Below are 27,175 nucleotides of genomic sequence, written 5' to 3' on the forward strand. Positions count from 1 at the left end.
GTAGAGGCATACCCCCTAAAAGACAATACTGCCTCGTCCACAGCCAAAGTATTGCTCAGAGAATATTTCCCTAGGTTCGGATTGCCAAGGATGGTGTGGAGTGATAACGGAGGTGAGTTTGTGGGTAAGATCATGAAGAGAGTGTGTGAGGGTTTGGAAATCCGACAGAAGTCCCATGCTGCAAATCACCCCCAATCAGCTGGACTAGTGGAATGTTACAATGGCACTTTGAAGCTAAAGTTAGCCAAAATTCAGGCGAGTTCTGGTCTTCAATGGCCAGATGCTTTGCCGTTGGCACTTTTGTCAACTAGAACTAAAGTACATTCCCGGATTGGCCTTAGTACCTATGAAATTGTTTTTGGCCGTCCAGCGAATGTGTGGGGAGTGCCGAGGCCAGTGAAGTTTAGTGACATCGAATATCCTGTGTTAGTGGACTATTTGTATGATTTGACGGCTACATTGCGTGTCTTGCATCAACAGGTTCATGATAACTTGCCACCAGCATCTGTGGATCCAGGTCACACCATCAATCCCAGTGACTGGGTCCTAGTGAGGAATTTTCAGCGGACCAAAAACGAGCAGCCTCGCTGGACCGGCCCCCACCAAGTGCTCCAGTCCACAAGAACTTCGGTGAAGGTCTTCGGGAAGAAAAATTGGATTCACGGCGTACATTGTAAGAGGGTGCCTTTACCTCTGCCGTACGACCAGTGGATCCGTGATGGTGTTGGTGATTCAGAGACAGAACGAGTACCGAAGTTCATGCCGTTTAGCGATGCACATCTAGTAGGGACAAATTCTGAACGAGAGGACGACAACATTCTACAAGCAGCTGTACCTCCACAATTGAGATTGGACACCACTGAGCCTGAACTTTTATTTACAGATCACACAGTGCCTGGTAAAGGCCGTTATAATTTACGACCGAGAAACAATTGACAATTAAAGTTTAATTTTTTTCTTCCTTTTGCTTTTGGAGAATTGAACTCTCTCAGCCAAGAAACTTTTTTGGTATATTTTTGTGAACCACCATCCGGGTTCAGCTGTAGGGTCACGGTGAAAAGACTAGAGAGTGCAAGCCGAAGACGCAAGGTTGACGGTTCTGGTTGGCCTAAGGGAGTTCCCTGGGCTGACAGACGCGTTCTTTAGCAGAAGAAAACCAACCGGCGTAAACGGCATCGGTTAGAGGATGGAGTTTCCTGGGACAGAGAGAGCTGCTGAGAGAAAGAACTCTAAAATGAAACTGTGTAAATTAATGTACAGCAAATGTTTTCTGATAACATGTGTCCTGATGTTTTTAAGCATGACGTTAGTATTGGTGGGTGGGATTGTTTTCGCTACCCAATTGACTTCTGCACCCACCTCCCAGCCTATGTCTTTTTCTACTACTACTTCTGTGCATTCTTTTCATGTCCTACCTGAACACGAGCAGATTAGAAGGTCAGAATTTGTACATAACACATTCATACAGCTACTACACCAGCATCAGTTGGTAGTGAACATTACTAATTGCCGGGTGTGTGGTCTTATGCCACATACTACAGGTAGAGTTGTTCCTTATCTGATTTTACCGTTTAGTTAGAATGGGTCGATATGGGCTTTTCAGACTATGTTCATTTACGCCCTAGAAGTTTATCCTCTATATTCCATGAGAGATAACTTAAGTAATCAAGCTTTGGTGAAGGGAGTTATCGATATGAGCAGAGATATCGACACGTATAGGACTATTCCTAAGGAAGAGTTAGCGGCTTATGTTGGATGGTACACGACTGGTTACAGTGTTAGTCTGAGTGAAAGGCAGAAATGAAAGAGGTCACCTCCGATTTGGGTCGTACCCCACCGAGGTCAATTTTGTCGGCAAGGTATTGGCAAAAATCCGAAAGCTCAGCTGGGGAAGAGGGTTTGTACTCAGACGTATGTTTTTACGTCTCAATCTTCTCCGCCGTTTTTGGCTGCTAAGGGCACATATTTTGTTTGTTACAACAGAGCATATACGTGGTTGCCCCCTGATTTTTCGGGAACGTGTTATGTTGGATACTTGTTGCCTCCTACGTATACTGTTGCTTCAGATTACCACAAGACGAGAGTTGTTAGAGGTGTCTTCGATCAGGAAGATACTGCTGGACAAGAAGTGGGAGACTTCTTTAAGGGTTTCTTACCGTTTTGGGGACCTATGGCTAACAGTAGAGGTTTACGACAGTTGACGAGAGCGGTTGAATCCACCATAAACGAAACTGCTGGTGCCCTTAGTAATCTGACAGCTGAGCTTCAAGCGGATCGCCTTATGACGTTACAAAATCGTATGGTTTTAGACGTCATACTCGCAGATCGAGGTGGAGTATGTAAAGTGATCCAATCGAGTTGCTGCGTTTTTATCCCAGATAATGCTCCGACAGTTTACGAGGCCATTTCCAGGTTACATAAGATCTCCGAGTCTATACATGTGGACAAAGGAGATTGGTCATTGATTGGATGGTTTTGGGAACTGTTATCGACCTGGGGATGGAAGATTCTGATGATCATTGGGATGGCTTTAGCGATTCTTTTCCTGTTCTGTCTTTGTGTGCAGTGCGCTCCTGCTATATGTGGCCTCTGTGCTACTACGTGTGCAAGGAGACCTGTCCCAAGAGAGGTACTAAGTAATAGGATTATGCTCCAGCAACATCTTGATGATCTGATGAATATAAACCTGGACTCAGATTGAAGTGAGTGTAGGTTATTGCCTATGTAAGGGCAAAAGGAGGGTCTGAGGTTCCGTGAATTCTGAACCTGTTCCATAAAGGTCATGGTTTCGTTACAAATTTGATATTAGCGAACCGTAACTAGTTAGTACAACAAGTATGAGTGTTTTCGTCATGTTAGACTGATGAATTCACTATGTATTTAGGGATTTTGTTCTGAACCCTTGGGTTCCATTTTGTGTATGGCAGCCATTTTGTGGTTGCCCTCACATAGGCCGATGACTGTGGCTGAACAAGTCCTTTAAGTATATGTACCTCCAGTTCGTGCTGACTCCTGTTTGACCTGAGTGAACTGACCCTGTTGCCTGAAGCTGACCTTGTTAAACCAGTTCCTGCCCTTTAGCTGATCAAGATTAAGGATCAGAGCACAGGACATCGTAAAACTTTATTGCACACAAATATGCCTTATCCTACTCGCACCTGTTTCTGCTCCTTTCTTTATGGTCTGTTTATGATGGGGATGTGCCCTTTTTTATTATGGGTTCGTTCGACCTGTCTTAAGAAGAATGTTGGGTTTGACCAATGATTGATCATGGGCCAGGTAACTGAAAAGTGGGTTTTACCGTCATGCGATACTTTGGGTGTGGATACATGTGATTGGGCAGTTTGTAAATGTTAAGTATTTGTCTGGAATGTGATTTTTGGCATAAAAAGGGATGACTTGCTTTGTAAAATTGAGCAGTCTCCTGAGCACTCATACCGTGATGACTTTGAGGACTTCGGTTACTGTCTGCAGCCAATAAATTTGATCTTTGACGCCACCAAGAAGAGTCCCGTGTCTCTGTATTCTAAGACAGGTGGAACCCGAAGGCTTTGGGCGTGCCCCTGGCGCCGCTGGGTATTAAATAACCCGGTTCTTCATAGGGTCTTCTATAAAAGCACAAACTTGTTGCTGAGGATGCACTGCCCTTTCTGAGCACCGACGTCTCACTCCTGGGAGACTCATGGTGATGTATTTTCTCCCTGCACACGGGGGGTGTTCTCCACTACACTTAGATGGTCTTCCAACAAGGGATGCTCCGCAAGTACCACTCTCTCTGGGCGCACCTGCTCCAAACATGTAAATTAATTTCTTTCCTGCTAAAGAGGCTTATGGGCAAGCTTTTACGTTTATATTTTCTGTATCCTGGCCCTGGTGGGTTGACTTTGTTAGTGCTGATGCTTCTGCCCTGTTGGGACACCTGCTATCTTCAGATCTGGGGACTAGTGCTGCACTTTCAGTCTTGCAGTCCTGAATAGCTTCCTCACCGAGCTGTAAAGCCACACTTCTAGCTATCATTACTTGCCTCTGGTGATGAATGCCTTGGGTGAGAGCAGAGTGGTCGGCACTGCTGATGTCTGGAAGACACCAATGGCTTATACTGTGTTGATGAGGCCTGGGGCCTCCCCTAAGAAAAACAGAAATGTCTCTTAGTCCTCACAGATTGTGGGGACTGACAACATGTTTCTTCCACCTGTAAGGAAAAAAATTTGAATTAGCACAAGTACACGCTCTGGTCCTCTGGGTTCACTGACTAAAAAGGTCAAATCCTCCTTGTAGACCTTTCTTCTGGTCACTTTGCGCCTCCGACGTATCCGTTTGAGGTTCTGCAATTGGATTTTATCCACATGGAAAGGTGTAACAACCTGAAATATGTCCTTGTAGTTGTTTGTGCCTTTTCTAGATGGGTAGAGGCATACCCCCTAAAAGACAATACTGCCTCGTCCACAGCCAAAGTCTTGCTCAAAGAATATTTCCCTAGGTTCGGATTGCCAAGGATGGTGTGGAGTGATAACGGAGGTGAATTTGTGGGTAAGATCATGAAGAGAGTGTGTGAGGGCTTGGGAATCCGACAGAAGTTCCATGCTGCAAATCACCCCCAATCAGCTGGACTAGTGGAATGTTACAATGGCACTTTGAAGCTAAAGTTAGCCAAAATTCAGACGAGTTCTGGTCTTCAATGGCCAGATGCTTTGCCGTTGGCACTTTTGTCAACTAGAACTAAAGTACATTCCCGGATTGGCCTTAGTACCTATGAAATTGTTTTTGGCTGTCCGGCAAATGTGTGGGGAGTGCCGAGGCCAGTGAAGTTTAGTGACATCGAATATCCTGTGTTGGTGGACTATTTGTATGATTTGACGGCTAAATTGCGTGTCTTGCATCAACAGGTTCATGATAACTTGCCAGCAGCATCTGTGGATCCAGGTCACACCATCAATACCGGTGACTGGGTCCTAGTGAGGAATTTTCAGCAGACCAAAAACAAGCAGCCTCGCTGGACCGGCCCCCACCAAGTGCTCCAGTCCACAAGAACTTCGGTGAAGGTCTTCGGGAAGAACAATTGGATTCATGGCGTACATTGTAAGAGGGTGCCTTTACCTCTGCCGTACGACCAGTGGATCCGTGATGGTGTTGGTGATTCAGAGACAGAACGAGTACCGAAATTCATGCCGTTTAGCGATGCACATCTAGTAGGGACAAATTCTGAACGAGAGGACGACAGCATTCTACAAGCAGCTGTACCTCCACAATTGAGATTGGACACCACTGAGCCTGAACTTTTATTTAAAGATCACACAGTGCCTGGTAAAGGCCGTTATAATTTACGACCGAGAAACAATTGACAATTAAAGTTTAATTTTTTTCCTCCTTTTGCTTTTGGAGAATTGAACTCTCTCAGGCAAGAAACTTTTTTGGTATATTTTTGTGAACCCCCATCCGGGTTCAGCTGTAGGGTCACGGTGAAAAGACTAGAGAGTGCAAGCCAAAGACGCAAGGTTGACGGTTCTGGTTGGTCTAAGGGAGTTCCCTGGGCTGACAGACGCGTTCTTTAGCAGAAGAAAACCAACCGCCAGGAATGGCATCGGTTAGAGGATGGAGTTTCCTGGGACAGAGAGAGCTGCTGAGACAAAAAAGAACTCTAAAATGAAACTGTGTAAATTAATGTACAGCAAATGTTTTCTGATAACATGTGTCCTGATGTTTTTAAGCATGACGTTAGTATTGGCGGGTGGGATTGTTTTCGCTACCCAATTGACTTCTGCACCCACCTCCCAGCCTATGTCTTTTTCTACTACTACTTCTGTGCATTCTTTTCATGTCCAACCTGAACACGAGCAGATTAGAAGGTTAGAATGTGTACATAACACATTCATACAGCTACTGCACCAGCATCAGTTGGTAGTGAACATTACTAATTGCTGGGTGTGTGGTCTTATGCCACATACTACAGGTAGAGTTGTTCCTTATTTGATTTTACCGTTTAGTTAGAATGGGTCGATATGGGCTTTTCAGACTATGTTCATTTACGCCCTGGAAGTTTATCCTCTATATTCCATGAGAGATAACTTAAGTAATCAAGCTTTGGTGAAGGGAGTTATGAATATGAGCAGAGATATCGACACGTATAGGACTATTCCTAAGGAAGAGTTAGCGGCTTATGTTGGATGGTACACGACTGGTTACAGTGTTAGTCTGAGTGAAAGGCAGAAACGAAAGAGGTCACCTCCGATTTGGGTCGTACCCCACCGAGGTCAATTTTGTCTGCAAGGTATTGGCAAAAATCCGAAAGCTCAGCTGGGGAAGAGTGTTTGTACTCAGACGTATGTTTTTACGTCTCAATCTTCCCCTCCGTTTTTGGCTGCTAAGGGCACATATTTTGTTTGTTACAACAGAGCATATACATGGTTGCCCCCTGATTTTTCGGGAACGTGTTATGTTGGATACTTGTTGCCTCCTACGTATACTGTTGCTTCAGATTACCACAATACGAGAGTTGTTAGAGGTGTCTTCGATCAGGAAGATATTGCTGGACAAGAAGTGGTAGACTTCTTTAAGGGTTTCTTACCGTTTTGGGGACCTATGGCTAACAGTAGAGGTTTACGACAGTTGACGAGAGTGGTTGAATCCACCATAAACGAAACTGCTGGTGCCCTTAGTAATCTGACAGCTGAGCTTCAAGCGTATCGCCTTATGATGTTACAAAATCGTATGGTTTTAGACGTCATACTCGCAGATCGAGGTGGAGTATGTAAAGTGATCCAATCGAGTTGCTGCGTTTTTATCCCAGATAATGCTCCGACAGTTTACGAGGCCATTTCCAGGTTACATAAGATCTCCGAGTCTATACATGTGGACAAAGGAGATTGGTCGTTGATTGGATGGTTTTGGGAACTGTTATCGACCTGGGGATGGAAGATTCTGATGATCATTGGGATGGCTTTAGCGATTCTTTTCCTGTTCTGTCTTTGTGTGCAGAGCGCTCCTGATATATGTGGCCTCTGTGCTACTACGTGTGCAAGGAGACCTGTCCCAAGAGAGGTACTAAGTAATAGGATTATGCTCCAGCAACATCTTGATGATCTGATGAATATAAACCTGGACTCAGATTGAAGTGAGTGTAGGTTATTGCCTATGTAAGGGCAAAAGGAGGGTCTGAGGTTCCGTGAATTCTGAACCTGTCCATAAAGGTCATGGTTTCGTTACAAATTTGATATTAGCGAACCGTAACTAGTTAGTACAACAAGTATGAGTGTTTTCGTCATGTTAGACTGATGAATTCACTATGTATTTAGGGATTTTGTTCTGAACCCTTGGGTTCCATTTTGTGTATGGCAGCCATTTTGTGGTTGCCCTCACATAGGCCGATGACTGTGGCTGAACAAGTCCTTTAAGTATATGTACCTCCAGTTCGTGCTGACTCCTGTTTGACCTGAGTGAACTGACCCTGTTGCCTGAAGCTGACCTTGTTAAACCAGTTCCTGCCCTTTAGCTGATCAAGATTAAGGATCAGAGCACAGGACATCGTAAAACTTTATTGCACACAAATATGCCTTATCCTACTCGCACCTGTTTCTGCTCCTTTCTTTATGGTCTGTTTATGATGGGGATGTGCCCTTTTTTATTATGGGTTCGTTCGACCTGTCTTAAGAAGAATGTTGGGTTTGACCAATGATTGATCATGGGCCGGGTAACTGAAAAGTGGGTTTTACCATCATGCGATACTTTGGGTGTGGATACATGTGATTGGGCAGTTTGTAAATGTTAAGTATTTGTCTGGAATGTGATTTTTGGCATAAAAAGGGATGACTTGCTTTGTAAAATTGAGCAGTCTCCTGAGCACTCATATCGTGATGACTTTTAGGACTTCGGTTACTGGCTGCAGCCAATAAATTTGATATTTGACGCCACCAAGAAGAGTCCCGTGTCTCTGTATTCTAAGACAGGTGGAACTCGAAGGCTTTGGGCGTGCCCCTGGCGCCGCTGGGTATTAAATAACCCGGTTCTTCATAGGGTCTTCTATAAAAGCACAAACTTGTTGCTGAGGATGCACTGCCCTTTCTGAGCACCAACGTCTCACTCCTGGGAGACTCATGGTGATGGATTTTCTCCCTGCACACGGGGGGTGTTCTCCACTACACTTAGATGGTCTTCCAACAAGGGATGCTCCGCAAGTACCACTCTCTCTGGGCGCACCTGCTCCAAACATGTAAATTAATTTCTTTCCTGCTAAAGAGGCTTATGGGCAAGCTTTTACGTTTATATTTTCTGTATCCTGGCCCTGGTGGGTTGACTTTGTTAGTGCTGATGCTTCTGCCCTGTTGGGACACTTGCTATCTTCAGATCTGGGGACTAGTGCTGCACTTTCAGTCTTGCAGTCCTGAGTAGCTTCCTCACCGAGCTGTAAAGCCACACTTCTCGCTATCATTACTTGCCTCTGGTGATGAATGCCTTGGGTGAGAGCAGAGTGGTCGGCTCTGCTGATGTCTGGAAGACACCAATGGCTTATACTGTGTTGATGAGGCCTGGGGGCTCCCCTAAGAAAAACAGAAATGTCTCTTAGTCCTCACAGATTGTGGGGACTGACAACATGTTTCTTCCACCTGTAAGGAAAAAAATCTGAATTAGCACAAGTACACGCTCTGGTCCTCTGGGTTCACTGACTAAAAAGGTCAAATCCTCCTTGTAGACCTTTCTTCTTTCCCATGCCGCCAACAGCCTGTGCCTTCTGCCACTTATTGGGTGATTGTGCACAATATGAGTGTGCAGTGCCTACTCCTATGGCACCACAGGACCAGTCCAGCAGAAGACTTCCAGAGTGTCTCACAATTCCAGTAGCTACTGTTTTTTAGAGAGACTCAGGGAGCTGTTGTGACCAGCTTTAGAGAGAGTCCACAAAGTCCAGAGTACAAGTGAGGAGCCTCCAAAATCCTATCCGGGGTACATCAGCACGGCCTGTTCTGTCCTCTGTTCCTCTGTTTTTGTAGGCTCTCTATCAACTTTTCAAGCTTCAGAAGGGACCTAAAAGTCGAGGTGGAGTTTCCTGTGATTGGTGTTGGTGATTCCCTCACCAAACTAGTGATGACACATCAGCCCTCTACTGTCACAAGCATAAGCCAACCAACTGCTTGTCTTGCCCTGCGCTGCACTCAAGACGGATTATAGAAAGCCGCTCTCTTCAAAATTGAGGGTCATCTTCTGCAGAGTCAATCTTTATCTATCCAAGCCGTCCTGTTCCCTCCTAGGTATTTTAACTCACCCGTTGCTATGTAAGAGAAAAATGCCTGGACCCCCTTAGTGTGCAACCTTGGGAGCATTCCACCCCAGGATTAACAAGTGCAGTAGGATGATAGTTTGGGAAATTCCCACTCCATCACCTTCCTCCAGCTCCTCCTGGAATGGCCCTGTAGTTTCTGGGGGCTTTGAACTGCCAGCAGGTGAGCAGAGTAATTATCTCACCCAGTTGACAAATTATAAAGTATGTGTAGGAATTAAATAAAATCTAAACTGCCCTTTGGATGTCAAGCCCAACAATGTATGAACAAGAAAGCTACATGTTCTAAAGTAGCGATACAGTAAAAAGACCATTAACACAGCAGCGGTGCGTCCATTGGGGCGTAGGGGCGGAGCCCCACCAGCCACATGGACCCGCATCGCGGCCGTAATCCTCTTCCAATAAAATTACTAATAGAAGTGTACGAGTCAGCCGCCGGCCCGCCGGGACACACCCGGCGATTTCGGAATGTGCAGGGGGGGTGGCCTGCTGCAGCTTGAGTGACAGTACACTCAGGCTGCAGCAGACCGACGGACCGTAGTGCGCAAGTGCGAGTTGGGATTCAACTTTCCCACGCATGCGCAATGATAGTTCCCCAGCGGGGCCCAGGGGTACTTCTTGGCCAGCCTAGCCCGGGTTTGTAGGGGCGACAGGGCGAGCAGCAAATGTGCCCCCCTAGCGCCAGGATTGGCTGGTCCAGTGCTGCAGACCAATCACTGTCTGATTTCGGGACGCCCGCCGCTGTGACGTGTAGCCTGGAGCTGGAGCTCGCCTCGTGCGCAGGCAGCAGACCGTGTGTGTGACTCCCGCCTCACCGGTACAGGTAAGGCCACGCCACAGTTACTGCGTTATATGCGTTCGCATGATTTATGCCAGTGTCTTTGAGCCCTGTGTGTTTTGCACTGTCATCTGCGGCCAGGAAGTCAATTGGAGGTGTCTTTGTGGTCTGTGCAGGGCCGTTTCTACAATTACGGACGTGCACGTCGTAGCACCCCATCTCTCAGCGTGCGGGGGATGGCTGTGTGTGTCGGGCTGTGCAGTAGCAGGAGGCCGAACGTTCTCATGTTGGTTGAGTGACACGCACCTCCAGGCGTGTACCATGTCTGTTCAGCATTTTGGTGTGCGAGCAAACGAGGTAGGAATGTGAGCAGGCCTGGATGTGATGTGGTCCTGTGGGGTCTGTTCTGTGGTCCTGGGGGGGTGGGGGGGGTCACCTGACCTGAGGCAGAGTTGTGAGGGCAGTGGGCACGCAAGTAACAGGACAGTGTGCGCAGGCAAATCAGCGAGGTGACGGTAGCTGGGTTAGGGCACGGTGAAGAAGAGAAGCAGATGAAGTAGGCCAGTGAGGGTAGGTGGAACACTGTGAGAGCAAGCAATGCAGGGCAGTGAGAGCTGATGGTACATTACAGTAAGTACAGGTGGGCAGTATGGCGAGTGCAGAGAAGGTAGACTGGGGGTAGGTGTGGGTAAAATGGAGCAGTGAGAGCAGACGAGACAAGTCAGGAAGTGGAGAGGAGACACATGGTGAGGGCAGGTGAGTCATGGCAGTGAGTGAATGCATGTAAGTGAGAAGTGAATGAAGGTGAGAGGGGTGAAGGCAGGTGGGAAAAGGCAATGTGATAAGGTGAGACAGAAAGTCGAAGCTGGAGAACATTTGTGACAGGACAGTAAGAGGTGGTGAGACAGGGCTGTAAAAACAGATGAGAAAGCACAGCGTGTGAAGCAGGACAGTGGGAGGCAGAAAAACATAGTTGCGGTAGGATGGGGTAGTGTAAGTGAGACAGGTCAGTGAAAGCAAGGGGATAGTGAGGTGAGGTGAGACAGGAAAAGAGTGAAGATGAGGCAGGACAGCGAGTGCAGCTGTGTGTTTTTACACTGTCACCTGCTGCCACATAGTCTTCAGCAGTGGCTCTGATCCCTGTGTGTTGTACACTGTCATGTGCTGCCACAAGCGTTTGACTGTGCCTCTGGGCTCCCGCTGTTCTACAGTCTCACAATCTGCCAGGTATTCTTCAGCGGTGTATCTGTGTGCGTTTTACATTGTTACCTGCTGCAGAGTAGTCTTTGGGAGTGTCTCGCTCGCTTCTCTGAGTGTGTTTTACACAGTTATCTGTACTAAACAGGCTTCCGCAGTGTCTGCGAGCTCTGTGTTTTACACTGCTACCTGCTGTAATGTTTTCTTCGGTGGTATGATTTAATAGCCATTCAGCACACAGCAATGTACTTGGCATCTGAAGAAGATTAGAATGTTTCTTTACTACTGGCAGAGCGCAGATGTGGAAAATGCCCCAATTTGAAGCATTTTATCCTTGCTACTTTAAAGTACACAGGCATGCTCTTGCTCCTCTTTCACATCTCGTCCCAGGTGCTGTAAGGTTTCTTGAAGCCACTGGGCAGAAGGTCTTGTGGCGCATATTAAGCAGATTAATGTACCTTGTTTACACCAGGTCATGAAAATCCTGCATTGTTTGGGCTCTACATGGATCCCTGGCTAGAGTAGAAACTAGGTGCCAGATAATGCACATTCTGATTTTATCATGTCAAATTTTCAGTCTCTCAATTTTCTATTGGACATCTTCTGAAACCTTTACAGGTGTGGTGGTAGGTCAGTCACACTTCAAAGTCTGTCCTTACATGCTGATGGGTACTTCTCTTTCGCTCACTGTCTTTGCTTTTACCATTCTTCCCACTTGTCTCTCCAAGCGCTCACATTGCCTTTAGTGACTTATCTGAAGCAAAAAAAAAGCTACATCTGGTAATTGTCTGAAAGTGATTGGGAAATGCTTCAAATTGAGTTTTTGTGAATACATTTGCATGCAAAAAATTGAACCTGCACAAAGATTAATATTTAACAAACCTACAGCTGTAATTGAAAATACAGGACTTTTCATCCTATTTCTCGTGAGTATCCCACCAGATGCTTCAAATAAATTCCTTTCCCTGTCCACTAAAAAAGCACCCTAGTGCGTGGCATATATTTCTTTGCTTGGAAGGTAATCTACCATCTCTCTGTGCTGATCAGGGCACATGCCTTCTAGAAGCTGTTCAACGAGAAGGTTTGTTATCTGTGAGGTGCACTGGCACCGACTGAATAGTGTCTTAGTTATTTATGCATGCCGAACTGAAGTCCCAGAGGGCTTGATTCAGGCCACAATTTTCAGGATTCCTCCTGAAAGTCAACGAGATTCGCAGGGGTTCTTTGTATGTACATATACCGTATGTGAATGTCGGGAAGATGCGCAGTTTATCAGTTTGGGTGAAAGGGGAAGAGACGGGGACATGGATATGCATGCGGTGTGGCTTTGATTTTATTTGATAATGCATGGACAGATATAGGGGTCAGGCAGGCTTGTTTGATTAGCCGTCCTTCCTAGGAAAAAAAAGCTCTGTTCAGGAGGGCTTGCCACTTGTTGGAGGAATAGGCCAAAGGATTTCCCTGGGCTGTCACATTTTGAACCGAATTGTAGGAGAGTAATGATCTGCGTTACACCCTTCTTTTTTTCAGAATCCTCCAAAACGTGGGTGGAGGTGTTTTATAGTGTCGCCTGCTGGCAGATATTCCTCGGTGTTTCTGAGCTCTGTGTGTTTTACACTGTCACATGTCGCCGGGTATTCATCATTGGTGCCTCAGAGCTGTTTGTTCTAAACTGTCACCTGCAGCCAAGTATTTTTCAGAGGTTTTGGCTTTAACTCTCAGCTTTGGGTGTTTTATAGAAGCAGCTGCAGACAGGTATCCTGCCGCGGATTTCCTTGTGTTTTATAATGTCACCTGCTGCCAAGTATTGCTCAGCCGTGTCCCTATGCTCTGTGTGTTTTACGTCACCTGCTGCCAGGTTTTAGCTTCATTACCTCTGGGTATTCACTGTCACCTGCTGGCAGGTTTAATTCGATTAACTTACAGCCTAGACATGATGATTTACCTACTACAAGCAGGATTTTCCATTTGCTCAGCGCTAGCTTGCCCATCTTGAGTCGCACAGAATTTGGTTTGACTTACATTTATATAAATTAAATATTTATTGTGAAGTATATACAAAGGTTGAGTGAGTGCCTGTCTAATAGCTTAAAAAGCTCAGTTGAAGGGAAATTGATGAACTGGGTGCTAAGTGGTCTGATCTGGGGTGTGAGCACTTTTGAGAATCACCGGCTGGCTTGGGACGAACTACAAATGAGGCATCAGACACTGGATAAGCATGTACCTCATCTATGCTTGGGATAAACTTAAAAATAAGAATGTGTCATTTTCCAAGTGACCTGAATGTTATAGCAAAGAAAGTTGTTCAGCAATTATGTGGAACGTTTCTGTATGACCGAGTAGCTGATCCAGTCCATGTTTTTCTTTGCATTCTGGTGCTTGTTGTCCCGGCTTTATAAAGGCATACACATGACTGAAAGTCCCAGATTTAATAAAAAACAGTGGCTAGAGTAAGCTATTCCCACGTGGACCTAGAAAACGTCAGAGCTCTGGAGTAAAACTGTCAGAGCCTACAAGCTACTTGAATCCATTTGTAGGCAAGGGATTCATTGCACTACTATACATGTAGTCTGAACATAAACAGGTCAGATTAAAAGTAACCCTTAACACGTATCACCAATTGACGTTGATGGGTTTAGGATTTCAAGGATTAGGCAAGGTTTCATATCTGCTAAGTGGCTTCCTAGTCTGCCAACATCACTGCCAATGCGGGTGCTACCTGACAACACTTCTAAAAAAGAAAAACAAAACTACACGTATCAAGTTACAAAGTGTCCATAGCTATTACTGTTGCTCTTGATGACGGCATATTAGGTGGCATATAGCCTATTGGCAGCTATTGGGTGGCTATCATCAGCAGGACACTCAGAATTTTCACTGTGATCTCAATCTTTGACTACTTTTGAGGTTTAATGTATAGTTTGGGGGTAGGTTTACTGGACAGACAGGAAAACATTTGTTGACATCTGTGAATGGCTGATCCCAGAGTCCCTGGGCAAGTAATAGAGAGCTGGTCTCATTATGTTGTCTGTTAAGATGCAAACGTGGCATTTAACTGGGGTTCTGCATTGTGTGACTAGGCTGGAATTAGAGGAAAAAGTTAACCATGTCCTAATGAGTTTTGTGATGTGTGTTTATCTGAAATGGGAATTAAATAAGTCGAACAAATGTTACGACGTTTTTTATGTAAGATCAATATTGTGGCAGTTTATATTTTTAAGTCTGTTACAAAAAGTTTGTCATCTGGAATTATTATATTATAAAGGTGTGTTAAATGTATCTGGGTTTCTGTTGAAGTGCTCCGTATCCAGTGGGCTGTGTCCTTACACCATGAGTTTCAGAATGGTGAACTACACACACTTAAAGTGGCCAGTCCAGTGTGGAGAAGAAAATCAGATCTCTTTATCTAGGCTTGCAACGCTAATACCTACTAGCTATAGGCATTCTAGAATGTTACTTTGTTTAATGTCAGCTTGGATTTTGAGATGTATTCTGACATCTTTCACCGGATTGCTTTTTAACTCCAGTGTTAATACTTTGAAGATGTGCATCACCTCCAGTTTTTGAAAGCGCTAATGGCGCTCATAGTAATTGGGGTTCTACACTGGACAGAAGCTACGTTGAAATCTCTTGTGTCGCACAGTGATGTTTGATGTCCTTCACAAATAGTACTTGAACATGCATTTTTATGGCAGTGAATTTTCTCAAGAAAATGTGATTCTTAAGCATAGAGCAATTAAAGTAAGATACGAGAGTCCGGAATTTCTCAGCAGGTCGCAAATAGTCTCTACCAATTTTAGCTGAGGTCATGGTCGTTATTCTTGAAACAGATGTTGACTTTCATGTCAGTGAGGCTTTTGTTTTCATAAGTAATATTTTGTACACATGTAATTATTTGACATGGTTTTAAAATTATTTTTTTATATTCGAAGTATTTAGTCTTTTAATGCTCCCTGTGGAGGATGTCGGTTGCAAGATTACCCTCCCAGCTACTGATGGAGACGCCATAATGCTGTGGGTCGAGGAATCTGGAAGATGTATAAACATTAAATATATAGGATAGTGCTGTATGGGTGTTGCCCTTGAGCAGAAATCCTCCCCTTATGGAGGTCACTAGTTCCCTGTTTATCAGTCTAGCCATTGGCCAAGTGGATGGAAGCTGTGCCTATTTAATATGCAGCAAGTCCCTGTGCTCCCAAATTGTTAACCAGCCACTATAAAATTAACCAAGTATGTTGCCAACAGGTTTAATAGTTTATTCATGCAGTCTTGTAACTGTAGAATTGGATGATGTTTTTATGTCCTGTCTTGTATGCTGTGTATCCAGCCCTGGTTGTGGAGGTCGCACCTGCAGGTTGAATCCGTAAGTAAGAACATTGTCTGCTAATGGAGAGAACATCTAGAGTATTGTGTCCGGGGCCACTGCTCCAAAAAGATAAATAATGCAGATTGAAGACAGATGTGAGGCAAGCCATGAAGGCTGTACAATGCTCCTCTGATATTTTATGAAGAAAGATGAAAGGACAGGGTGGTCGGAAGGTGGACAGGGGGCATGGGGTGGGTACAGGTGGTCATTATTCCCCAGGCTTTTCCAGGGCCCAACGCCCATACTGCCAAATGTATTTATGATTTTTGGAGCAAGTCTGGTCTGTTTATTAATGATGACACAACCAACACAATTATGCTACTAGATGGCGCAGACGCTTCAGCTGCTCTCTTTTCTTTTGCTCCAGTACCATCGGGTCGAGTTCGTTCTATATAAAACTGCAAAAAAAAAATCGTTTCACATAGGATGGGTCATGAGGTCTTGCGGTGCAGGAAACCCATCTTGGGGAGTGGATATGAGATAGCACAGAGTTGAAGTCACAATGTGAGGAGTGGACATGAGCTAGTACAGGGCAGGAGCGACATTCTGAGGAGAGGACATGGGGTGGTACAGGGCAGGAGCGACAATCTGAGGAGAGGACATGGGGTGGTCCAGGGCAGGAGTAACATCCCATGGAGAGGTCACAGACTCTCAGTGACCTCTCCATGGGATGTTACTCCTGCCCTGGACCACCCCATGTCCTCTCCTCAGATTGTCGCTCTTGAGACTGTGTAGGAGTCTCACCCTTTGAAGTGGGCATGAGGTGGTAGTGTATGAACCATGCTTTATAAATCTTTGATTGATTGATTGACATCCCAAGGAGTGGCCATGAGGGGACAAATTGCATGAGTCTCATTCTGTGGCATGGATATGAGGTAACACTGTGTAAGAGTCAAAACCCTATGGGGGATCTGGTCTTCGCCACTGACTGGACTCAACACGATCTCATGTAGATTCCAACAAGTAGAGTGAGCATCAGAAGACTGATGCATGCTTTGTCAAGCAGGCTGTGAACCAAGTGACATGGGGTGGGCAGATTGGACTCCATTTGAACAAGGGTACGCTGGACTTCACGTGACACTCTGCAGGCCACATCCATGGGTAGTGAATGCATGAAGTTCTGTGGTTATACTGAATAAGCAGCTACCTATGTTATGCCATCTATTAATGTAATAACTGCACTTTCACAATTGCTTTATTAACCTTCCTGCTTTCTCAAATTTGCTTGAAAATGCACGATTTTTCTTCTTTTTTTTCAAAATTTTCTTGGGGGGGGTTATCCCCCCAAACCCCCCATTTGGGGTTCGGGCTCGCTCGCTACTCTCGCTCGCAGCGGTGCTGTATGCAAATCACTTTGCGCCCCGCCACTTTCAAATGTCACCCACCGCCCCTGCATTAACACATATAGTACACTTTAATTTTAAACATTAAACATGTTAGATTATACCCTGTATGGAATGATGCAGTAATTTGTGGCCTTCAATTAAACCATATTTATTCAGGGCCCCATCTACAACAGTGCTATCAATGTGCAGATGTCAGGCGGAATCACACACACGTATGCTTGTGATCTTATGCAACTGGTTCAAAGCTCTGTACCCCAGCTGACCGCAGCAGCTGATCTTATTTTAAAAGATGAGCACTTGAAGTTACATGTTAATGCCATTTTACCAAAGACTATTACAGTGAGTGAGACTCCATTGGGAGTCCAATGCCACTGGAAATGTCCAAAAATAGAGATATAAATGCAAAAAGTCTTGGGTTTATCAAAGGCAGAACTCACTACCTCACAAGACTCATGAGAGAAAATGTATCATTCTTCAAGCACAAGACCAGTGGCTGCTTTCTTCGATAGTGCTAATTTGATGTGTCCATAAAGAAAGTTTGAGTGCATTTTAAGTGGTAGATTTATATTGTGTGTAAAGTAGCATTGAAGAGTGCACAGCAGTAAATGAACACTATGGCCCTAATTACGATGTTGCCCGACACCGTTGCGGAAAGGAACCGCCCGACCATAGGGTGGTCGGAAATTTCCATTTCAAAATGGAAGCATGTGTGGCAGGAAGTTTGTAAACATCCCCGCACCGTGAGGCAGTCACCTCGCAGGGATGTTGAGGGGGCACCATGCGTGCCCCCCAGGGCAGGATACAGATGCCCCGGAGGAATGGGGGCCCTGCTAGGGGATCTCAAAGACAGTTTCCAACAGCAGTTCCATGTTGGAAAGTGCCATCATAATCCCGACTGCTGAAACACCGTCCTTTAGGGATAATGATGTCATGCCGACTGACCAACAGACTCCTTGAGCCTGTCGGAACCATGTTGGATTCCCCTGCAGGTTCAAACTAAAATCGCTGTCATTCTAATGCGTAGGTCGGACTTTAAACCTACTATGTCAGGCGGAAAGCCTCTGACCATTGGTCGGAAGCTTTCCACCAGACATCGTAATCGGGATCTAAATATGAACAGCAAGACTTATTGATGACTACAGAAATCTGTCTGGAGGATACATCTGTACCTGGTATTTCAAAAAAATAATGTTTCATCAGGGCTGATAGGACAAATAGTACAAGTGCTGGTCACGTATGATACCCAGACTCACATTTAAAACATAAGTATGTCAACCACGCCCACTGATCTGGTTTGAGAACCTTTTGGTGAATATTTTTAGAAGTGAAACCAAGAGGGCGATCATAGCACTTTTGTATCTTTACACCTAAGAGCATGGGTTTGTGTGAATAGAGCTGCTTGAGACAATACTATTGTGCAGGCGTTACCGATAGCGCATAGGGATTTTGATTCCTGATTTAATGTGGAAGAAAATGCTGCTGCAGATTACCCCAGCGGTACACACAAAGAGCTGGGTTGTCACCAAGTATCATGCATCCCAATACACCAACAAGCATTGGCAAAGCCAATTGATCTTGAGAAAATAAAAGACTGGCTTGCAAACATTGGTTAAGAAATTAGTTCAAATAATTTGGGAAGCAGTTAGGCAGGTACAAACAGATGACATGTTTCTGGAAGAACAGAGCGAGCAAAATGCCGTCATTTGTATTAGTGAAGCATAACCGTACTTTTAACACAGTTATTGCAAGCAGCATTTATGCACCGGGCACCCTGCAGCGAAATATGAAAAACCAGATTAGATAGAATGGTACAGTAAATGAAAAACGAACATTTCAAATTTAGTTTGGAAATTAGCTACAATGGAAACATGCTTGTGTGCCTGACATAATGAACAAAGTAGGTTTCAGCCCCAACGAATATAAAAAAATGGCATGGCGAGTCATATGTACTTTAAGGAAACATGATCATGGGCTAAAACTAATGATCAAGGAGAGGCAGAAATTGTAAGGTAACACCACAGTAAATCAAAGATGGCAGCGTAAAATGAAGCATTTTCTTTTGAACAACAGAAAACACTTGCATGCTGGCATGATAAACTCAAAGCACTGTGTTGGACACGCCCACACAAATCTATGACATGATACGACTTTAAACAAAAAAGTATGTCTTCATTTGTAACATGATTTTTCTGCGGTTGTCTACTTTAATTATTAGTCCAGCTAAAAAAGAGAAGCAAGTCAATCAAACACGAGCAAAGGGCAGACCCCCAGGCCCACTTTAAGCATATGATTAAAGTATTGTTACAAAGTGTACGGCAGATAGCTAAAGTAGTCTGTAGTGAAACCGCAAAAAGGATATACACAGGACTGAATGCGTTCCTTAAACAATAGAGTAGAATGAACCTATACCCAGGATTCCGGCTGATTGGATCATGCAATGTTAGTGATGAGATAGCAAAAATAAGCATCAATTGGAAAGCCAAAATCAGGTCATCCTCGTATTTACAGTGGTTATGAGACTGAAACCCTCTCTGGGGTGCAGTAATTCATATATGAATGAAGTAATAGCCTCTCCTCTAAACCGGTCCAGCGTAGGCTGCTGCTAAATATAACTGATTATTTTTATCCTTTATAGATCCATTTGCAGGAGAAAAATGAAATAAACTCAGTTGCCCAGTAGCCTAACCAAATTATTCTCTTCTAAATTTAAAAACCTGAAGAACATGGCGAGGAAATTCCAACAAGCCTCGCAAAAGACCAATTGCAGATTGATCTTCTAATAAGGTTAAAAGACAGTAGGGAGGAATACAAGCTATAAATGCTAGAATCTAATGAAATCTAAGTTGCTAACAGTTCTACCAAGGAACTGTTTAGTATTTTAAAAGTTGATTGCTGGCCTCCTACTTCAAGCAATGACTGTGAGCAGATTAGAAGAATGGTGTCTTCTCCAGCAGAATTATCTTGGAGAAAAAGAGATAAATCCTTGACTATCTCTGGCTTATACTAGAAATTGGCAGATATGACAGGAGAATGCCAGATAGGAGGAATAGGCAGGCATGGTCACCACCCAGGAAAACTCTTTTCCTGGATCTCGCAGTGAGAGTCGGGACATCACGAATCCTACCTCCCTGTCACTCTCAGTAGTTACGGAATGCTGTGGTGCTCCAGCACCATTTACCACCAAATGCTTGTTAAAAATGTCCATATAGCTGCAATCATATTTAGAAACATAACATATTAGGAGAAGGACAACCAGCGGGCCTGGAGGATACAAACCGCTTCAATTAAGTTGAAACGGGCCATTCTCAACCTTATGGACAAGGGCGATCTTGCACGCCGATGCTCCTGGATCTCTAGGCAGCATTCAACACTCTTGCTCACAATGCCCTGCTTCTGCGGAGACAGTGGGAACTGGTAGGAGAGTGTGAGTTAGTTGGGGGCCCTTGTTGAATGGTTGGCATGCCAACACTGCACTGCCGATGCTACATGGCCAGGTACTCTAGGCAGTTCCTCCAAGGCCATGTATGTCACCACTCCACTTCAACATCTACATTCAGCCATCCCATAAACCACTGAGTTCACTGAATATACCATTCCATTACTAGGTGGCTGACACACACAGGAGTTTCTACTTATAATAAATATTTTTGATTGTGTATGTTATGTTTGGGTCATTACTCAAAAACAATACAATTTGAAACTGAGTCTTAATCACTGTGGCCAGAAAATAGTGGAATAAGGAAAGAGTGCTGCAAGAACCTATTTTAAGTAGACGCAACTATCTAACTGATGAGTAACTGCTGCAATAACAACATGAAGGGCATGTTTCCAGAAGTCACATATAATGCTATATTTTTCATTTTTGAAAATTTTATAAAGCGCTCGAAGAGCCGTCAGCATCTTGGCACTGCCACAAAGCATTTCAACCCGAGTGCAGAAGAGCAAGAGTTAGACCCTCCACTGGAACAGCCACGTTTTCGATTGCTTCCTGAAAGAAAGGTAGGTAGTCAGCTAGAAACTGTAAGTCTTGAGGTAAGGCATACCAAAGTTTAGCAGTCACAGCCCCAAAAGATCTTCCACCCCATCGACGTCTCTTGACTTTCTGCACTGTCTCGCTTTTCTTAGAGGCAGAACCTAAGGGTCTTTGTGTGACATATCTTTTTAGGTTGAGCCTAGCGTTGCAGCGCATGCGTTGCTCGCTATGCGAGGCATGCAGTATTCAGTATAGCGTGGAAGCTTCATGGAAGCTCTGCCAACTCTCCGCTCATCATTTTAATTGGTTTGTGTCCTTAATGCTGCCTTCTGATTGGTTGTAGACTTGTTAGTCCCTCATTATGACAGCTATGTTGTCATTTGTGTCCTTCAATGCACAGACTACTTTCTTCCCGTGCCCCCCTCCCGAAGTCTGATGCCTTCTCACTCACCCGCCAACCCCTCACCCCGTTCCTGCCTTGCAGCCCGTCCGCACTCTCTTGACAATGCAATGGGTCTCACGTAAATACGAGTCCTATTGCATTGCAAATGCTTGGTTTTTTAGCAAACTATTTTATTCTGTTAGACTACAGCGATGTGAAAACAGTCGCTAACATGTCCCAACCGTACCTATTTTTATTGACTTCAGAGGATATAATGCGGAGTCTGTCTTACGAGGATTTAGCGATATTTGCCCAGATCAGCAGTGAACTTTCTCCTGGCCTTAAGAATCCCCCATATGTATCCTGACGCCTTCGTTCTGAGTTATTTTATTTCTCTATCTTCTGAGGCTCGGAGTGGAGAGTGATTCGGCGTGGAAAGGAAAGGGTGTTTGATGCCGTGCCAGCGGATCTATAGAGTACGCGTTCACCACAAGAGATGTCTTTGGCGCTAGATGTTTATCGGCGCAAGGCTGCGTTTACTAATCTTAGAACAAAGAAAGTTTCAGCTGATTTGACCATGGAACTTTACTGGGTGAAGCACACACGTCTTTAGTGGATGCATTGGTCCACATGGCCCCCATGATGCACAGTGTGAGAGTATAGGGGTACTTGATACACTGTGCAACAAGGTGAGGAGTGGAGATGTGTCTGATAGACAGTTCCTCAGTCTGTTGAGGGAGATGTGATTGATACACAGTGGCTCAGGTCTATGGAGTAGGGGATCCTGGATACACAGTGGCTCAGTGTAGGAGAGTGCGTTTCATAAACAGAGGCTTGGAGCTGCAGCCAATGTCTGATACAAAAGGACTTCTTGTAGGAAGGAGACTGAGGGGGATGTTGGATACAAAGTAGCCAAGGGTGGGACAGTGTGTTTGATAAACGGAGACTTCAAGCTGTACAGTCGGATTGATACACAGTGACTCAACTGAAGACGCGAGGTGGCGGGTGTTACAACAGAACCTAGGACTCTTATGCCGAAGGTATTCTTTTTCTTTACAGTCGCTGCTTTTTTTTCATTTTTGCTCCTGTGCGTAGAGCAGCCACGGGCTAAAGTGCCAAGAATGGTGCAGAGAGATCGAGGGGACACCCATACTGCACCCCTGTTGAAGTGAGCGAGTACTGTTCTCTTTGTGGAGCTGTGGTGACATGATTACTAGTGAAGGGACGTGTGTCCTTCACGCGGAGGTGTCTGCTGGCCTCCCTACCTAGAAGGTTCTACAGTCTTCCTTGATGGGCTGGTAGCTCACGAGTGGCTGGGGTATGTGTGGAAGGTATGTGTGTGCATTTTGTATGTGACATGGATTATGTGTGGACCCTGGGAGCATCCAGGTGTGTGCCTGGTAGAATGGGTTTCTGACAAAGGTCTGTGCTCAGCTGCATGGGTCCCTAGAGCCCCAACTCTGTGATATCATCCTGCCCCCTGAAATGAGGCTATGGCGCAGGAGAGTGCCCTCTGGGTTGGGTGTGAGGACCTGGACACAACTTCATTGGGTTGGAGAAAGAGTTGTTGCCCACAACGTGGCACATATGCTTGTATTGTCTATGGCCCGGTACTATTCTCTAGTGCGCCGCCCCCCTCCCGGAACACCAGGGACCACCTCAATCCCTTCTCTGACTGGAGCAATGCAGTGAGGTGACAGGCTGAGCCTGCATTTACCCAAGAAGTGCTGACCGCGTGGAGACCAATCACGTGCTAGCAGGATATCAACCCTTGTTGTGTCGCCAGAGTTGCTTTGGAGTGCATGCATTGACCTGTTGGCACCCTGGCAATGACACCACCTAACCCTAAGCAGAAGTTGAAAAGTTAAGGCGCCTTTTAAATCCTGTGTGCCCTGTCTTACAGGGAGTGAATGGGCACCAGAACCACCACTAGCCCCCTCTTGTGCCTCATGCCCTTTTTAGCAGGCACTAAATGCCATCCCTGCAACCCCCCTGTGAGGGTCCCTCTGATTAGACGCTCCACTACGCGCTTGGGGGAAGGTCCTGTTCAGTGGGTTCGGAGGGGTTTCATAGGAAGTGTGTGAAACACTCATAACACGCTTACACACAAGAACCCTTAGCCCAACTCCTCGTTAGTGGCAACACTTCATGGCACCGGGGGCTGCTAGGGTTGGCAAGAGGAACACCAAGATGGTGCCTGTGCTGTTGAGACTGCAGACAGTGCCCCTGGACCACGGACCCAAAGATCATGACAGACATGGTGCAAAGACTGGGGTGGGGAGGAAAACTATAGCATTTAGCACAGAGGCGCTACAGCAGTTTGGGGTCTGGTGTCTGACGAGGTAGGTACCTGTTCTGTATTTCTAAGTATAGCCCTATTTTATGTATAGTGTTTGTAATGTGTATATTACTTTCTCATAGATAATGTGAAGCACAGCCTGAAGTGTTCGCTCATTGGGTGATATTTCTGTGTTAGGTTGTATCTGAGTGTGTATCCCCCTTCCCCCCCGCCCCCTTTTAAGTACGCCCTTGGCGGCTCTGCCTCACTCTCCCTAGAGTCAGGTGCTAAAGGGGATTATCTGGTGGTATTTCACCTTGTTGTCCAGCAGCACAGTGTGCCTAGGACGCCGGGGGTAAACAAGCAATCCCTGGATGTGCTTTGACCCCTCAAGACAGGTGTCACAGGATACAACAATAACACTGTGCTGGTACTAACAGGACTGCAATAGCATTGCATAAGACCAGGCAGGGAACCTGTCATTATTTCTTGATATTTCGAAATCACATATTCTATTCAGTTTTATCAATATAGCCATTCATGACACTTTATTTGCTGGTGTAATGTGTTGGTCAGTCAATGCCTGTGCTGCACTGGTCTGTGTGTACGTTTTATGCTACAATTACCGCCCTGTAGGTTTGACTCTGTATTTCATCTTGTCGAAGAAGATGAAACAAGATCCCGATGGACGAACAAGACCAAATTCAGTATTTACAGTGGCGCTGACTTAGTATGGCAGGAGCGCTGGACAAAAAACAATTCCCATTCTCAATCTTTATTTCGGCCGGTTTGACCATCAAAGATATAAAATAAGTACACATTTGAAACATTATAAAATCATCAGAAATAAACAACAAATGCATATTATACAGAGTAAAATCGTTCCACCCTAAAAATTAAATGCAACTAGAGTGAAAACGGATAAAAGACCATACATTTAAAATTGTTTGAACTAAAAATTATATGGGAACCTGCGACTTTAAAATACGGGTGCGAGTATGCCAAACATTTACAAGAAATTTAGCCAGTGCAAACACAATTGGACCCGAAAGATCAGTTTTTAGAATTCTATACATGGGGAGGTACTCCCGACAACCAAGGTTTCTAATGAGTGGTAGGAGCCAATATTTCCTCGCGGCCTTGTAAGTTGGGCAAAACAAGACCACATGTAGATCACTTTCCTCCTCACAAGCACATGCCGGGCATTGCTTGGTAGAGGGCGGTGTTGACCAGGAGCTAGTATAGGATCGCAGAGGTAATGTGCCATATCTCCATTGGAGAAATAGCTTCCTGGCCTGCACGGGGGACATAGCATCCAGTACCCTCTCCAGCCTATATGAATCCTTGCATTGCGTAAATGCACAAATGCAGATGTTAATGACCCCTCACCCTGAGAGTCCAAGGCCATAGCTAATTTCTGCTCATGATAAGCAGTGGCCAGAGCTTTTCGTGGGATCTTTAATGAAGCATTCGCTGGATCAAGCCACAAATCGGGGAGCCCTAGTTTCATGCAAGACTTTTGGATATATTTTATCCACGGGATCTGCAAAGCTTTGGGGTGGGTTAAAAACTCCCTCAGCTCCGCCCTGTAAGTAGAAAGTTCTTCACTACTCCAAAGCCTCCGCCAGAAGGCTATGGGTCTGAGACCCAGCTCATCAGCTATTGGTCTCAGTCCCAAATCCATCCTCAAAGGGAGGAGCGGAGTACTAGACGGGAGTGCAACTATCTGTCTAATGAAGTTATTCTCAGTGACAGACAAACTGCGGGAGGATATGTGACCCCATAGTTCCGCCCCATACATAATGGCCCCCCTGGCCTGTGCCTTGTAGATCTGAATAAGTGGCCCCAACGGACGATATGTGGAACTTTTCAACATCCGAGCAATGCCCCCTGTGGTCTGCACTAATTTAAGATTAGCCCTGGTCTGGTGTGTTCCCCAGGACATGGTTTCATTCAACGTTACACCAAGGTATTCAAAGGTGGAGACTCTCTCTAAACGTGATGATCCCAGTAGGGGATTCGGGCGTAATCTTGGGGTTGGGTTCAGAACCATAAACTTAGTTTTTGCTGCATTGATTTCCAATCCCCTATCAGTGCAGAAGGCCACAAAAGAGTCAAGGATCCTCTGTATCCCCATGGGGGTTTTGGACAGCAGCAGGGTGTCATCAGCAAACATGATTGCAGGCACCCTGCTGCCGCCCAACCTCGGGGCATCAGTGTTTTCAGTGCCGTTAAGATGGGCGATTACCCCGTTGACAAAGAGGCAGAACAGGGTCGGTGCCAGTACACAACCCTGCCTAACCCCCCTGTCAATGGAGAATCTGTCCGTCAGTTCCCCAAGTTTCCCGCACCTGACCCGGGCATAGTTGTTATGGTGCAGTCTCTGTAAAATTATCAGAATATCCGGGGGAACCCCCATCTCGGCCAGAACACTCCAGAGTTTCCCTCTCGGCACTAGGTCAAAGGCGGCCCTCAAATCCACAAATATTGTGTATAAGCTGCCACCTTCGAATATCGCTACCCTCCAGTAGATGATGTTCAGGCGAAAAACCTGGTCCACTGTGGAGATTCCCTTCCTAAAGCCCGCCTGGTACGGGCTGAGGGCGCCCATCTCTTCCACCCAGTCCTGGAGCCGGTTCAACAGTATCCTGCCAAACAACTTCTGTGGCACGTCAATTAAGCTGATGGGTCTGTAGTTGGCTGGGAGCAGGGGCGAGCCCTTCTTAAATATAGGAACCACCTCTGCCCGCAGCCAAGTACTCGGGATTTCCATGCCTTGCAGAACTCCATTGAACACAGCAGCAAGGTAGGGGGCCCAAACAACAGGCTCCTGCTTGAACAGGTCCCCGGGGAGACCATCCAGCCCCGGCGCCTTTCCAATTAGTTTTATTTCGAGGAACGTCAGATTGGTTTGAAGGTGTTCAATGGAGATCCAGAACTGCTGTGTCCCTTGCCCAGAGACGCTGCAAACACGCTCACCGGAGCCAAGTACCGCTCACCTGCTCTTTAGTTACTCCCACATGACAGCATGTCGGGGAGTGGCGGTGATTCAACAGAGACATGGGTGTATGAGAGAGAGGAACCTGTAGGACTGCTCCCCAGCTCTTTCTGCCCTGTATGGGGTGGAGACCCTCCTACTGCTCCTGTCTTGGACAATTTAAGGCAGGGCAGGGTTTTTCTAGAACAATATTTAATTTTTGACTGTATCAACTAAGAGATCCTTCTCTTCGGCAGAGTTTGGAGCCCACGGCCGGGCATAGGTTTTCTCCCGCTAGAGAAGTCACCGTGCTGTGCATATACTTCTGGTCTCAGTGCTGTGTTTATGCTTCTGGTCACCATGCTGTGTATATACTTCTAGGGCCGGCTCTAGAGTAATGCGATCGGTGTGACCGCACTGGGAGGTGATTCGTGGTGGGAACACAGTTTTAGGTTGAGCATGATGCCTCTTGTATATACTTTAGTATATACTTATATGTGTATGTACTTTGTGGGCTCTGGAGTTCAGCCCTAAGACCTGTCTGCTTCTGCTTAGGGATTTTTTTCCTTTAATCTGCCTCTATTTAACTTTATTGATAGAAAACGAC

This window comes from Lissotriton helveticus, chromosome 8 (genome assembly GCF_964261635.1).
Source record: "Lissotriton helveticus chromosome 8, aLisHel1.1, whole genome shotgun sequence".
NCBI classification, from domain to species: domain Eukaryota; kingdom Metazoa; phylum Chordata; class Amphibia; order Caudata; family Salamandridae; genus Lissotriton; species Lissotriton helveticus.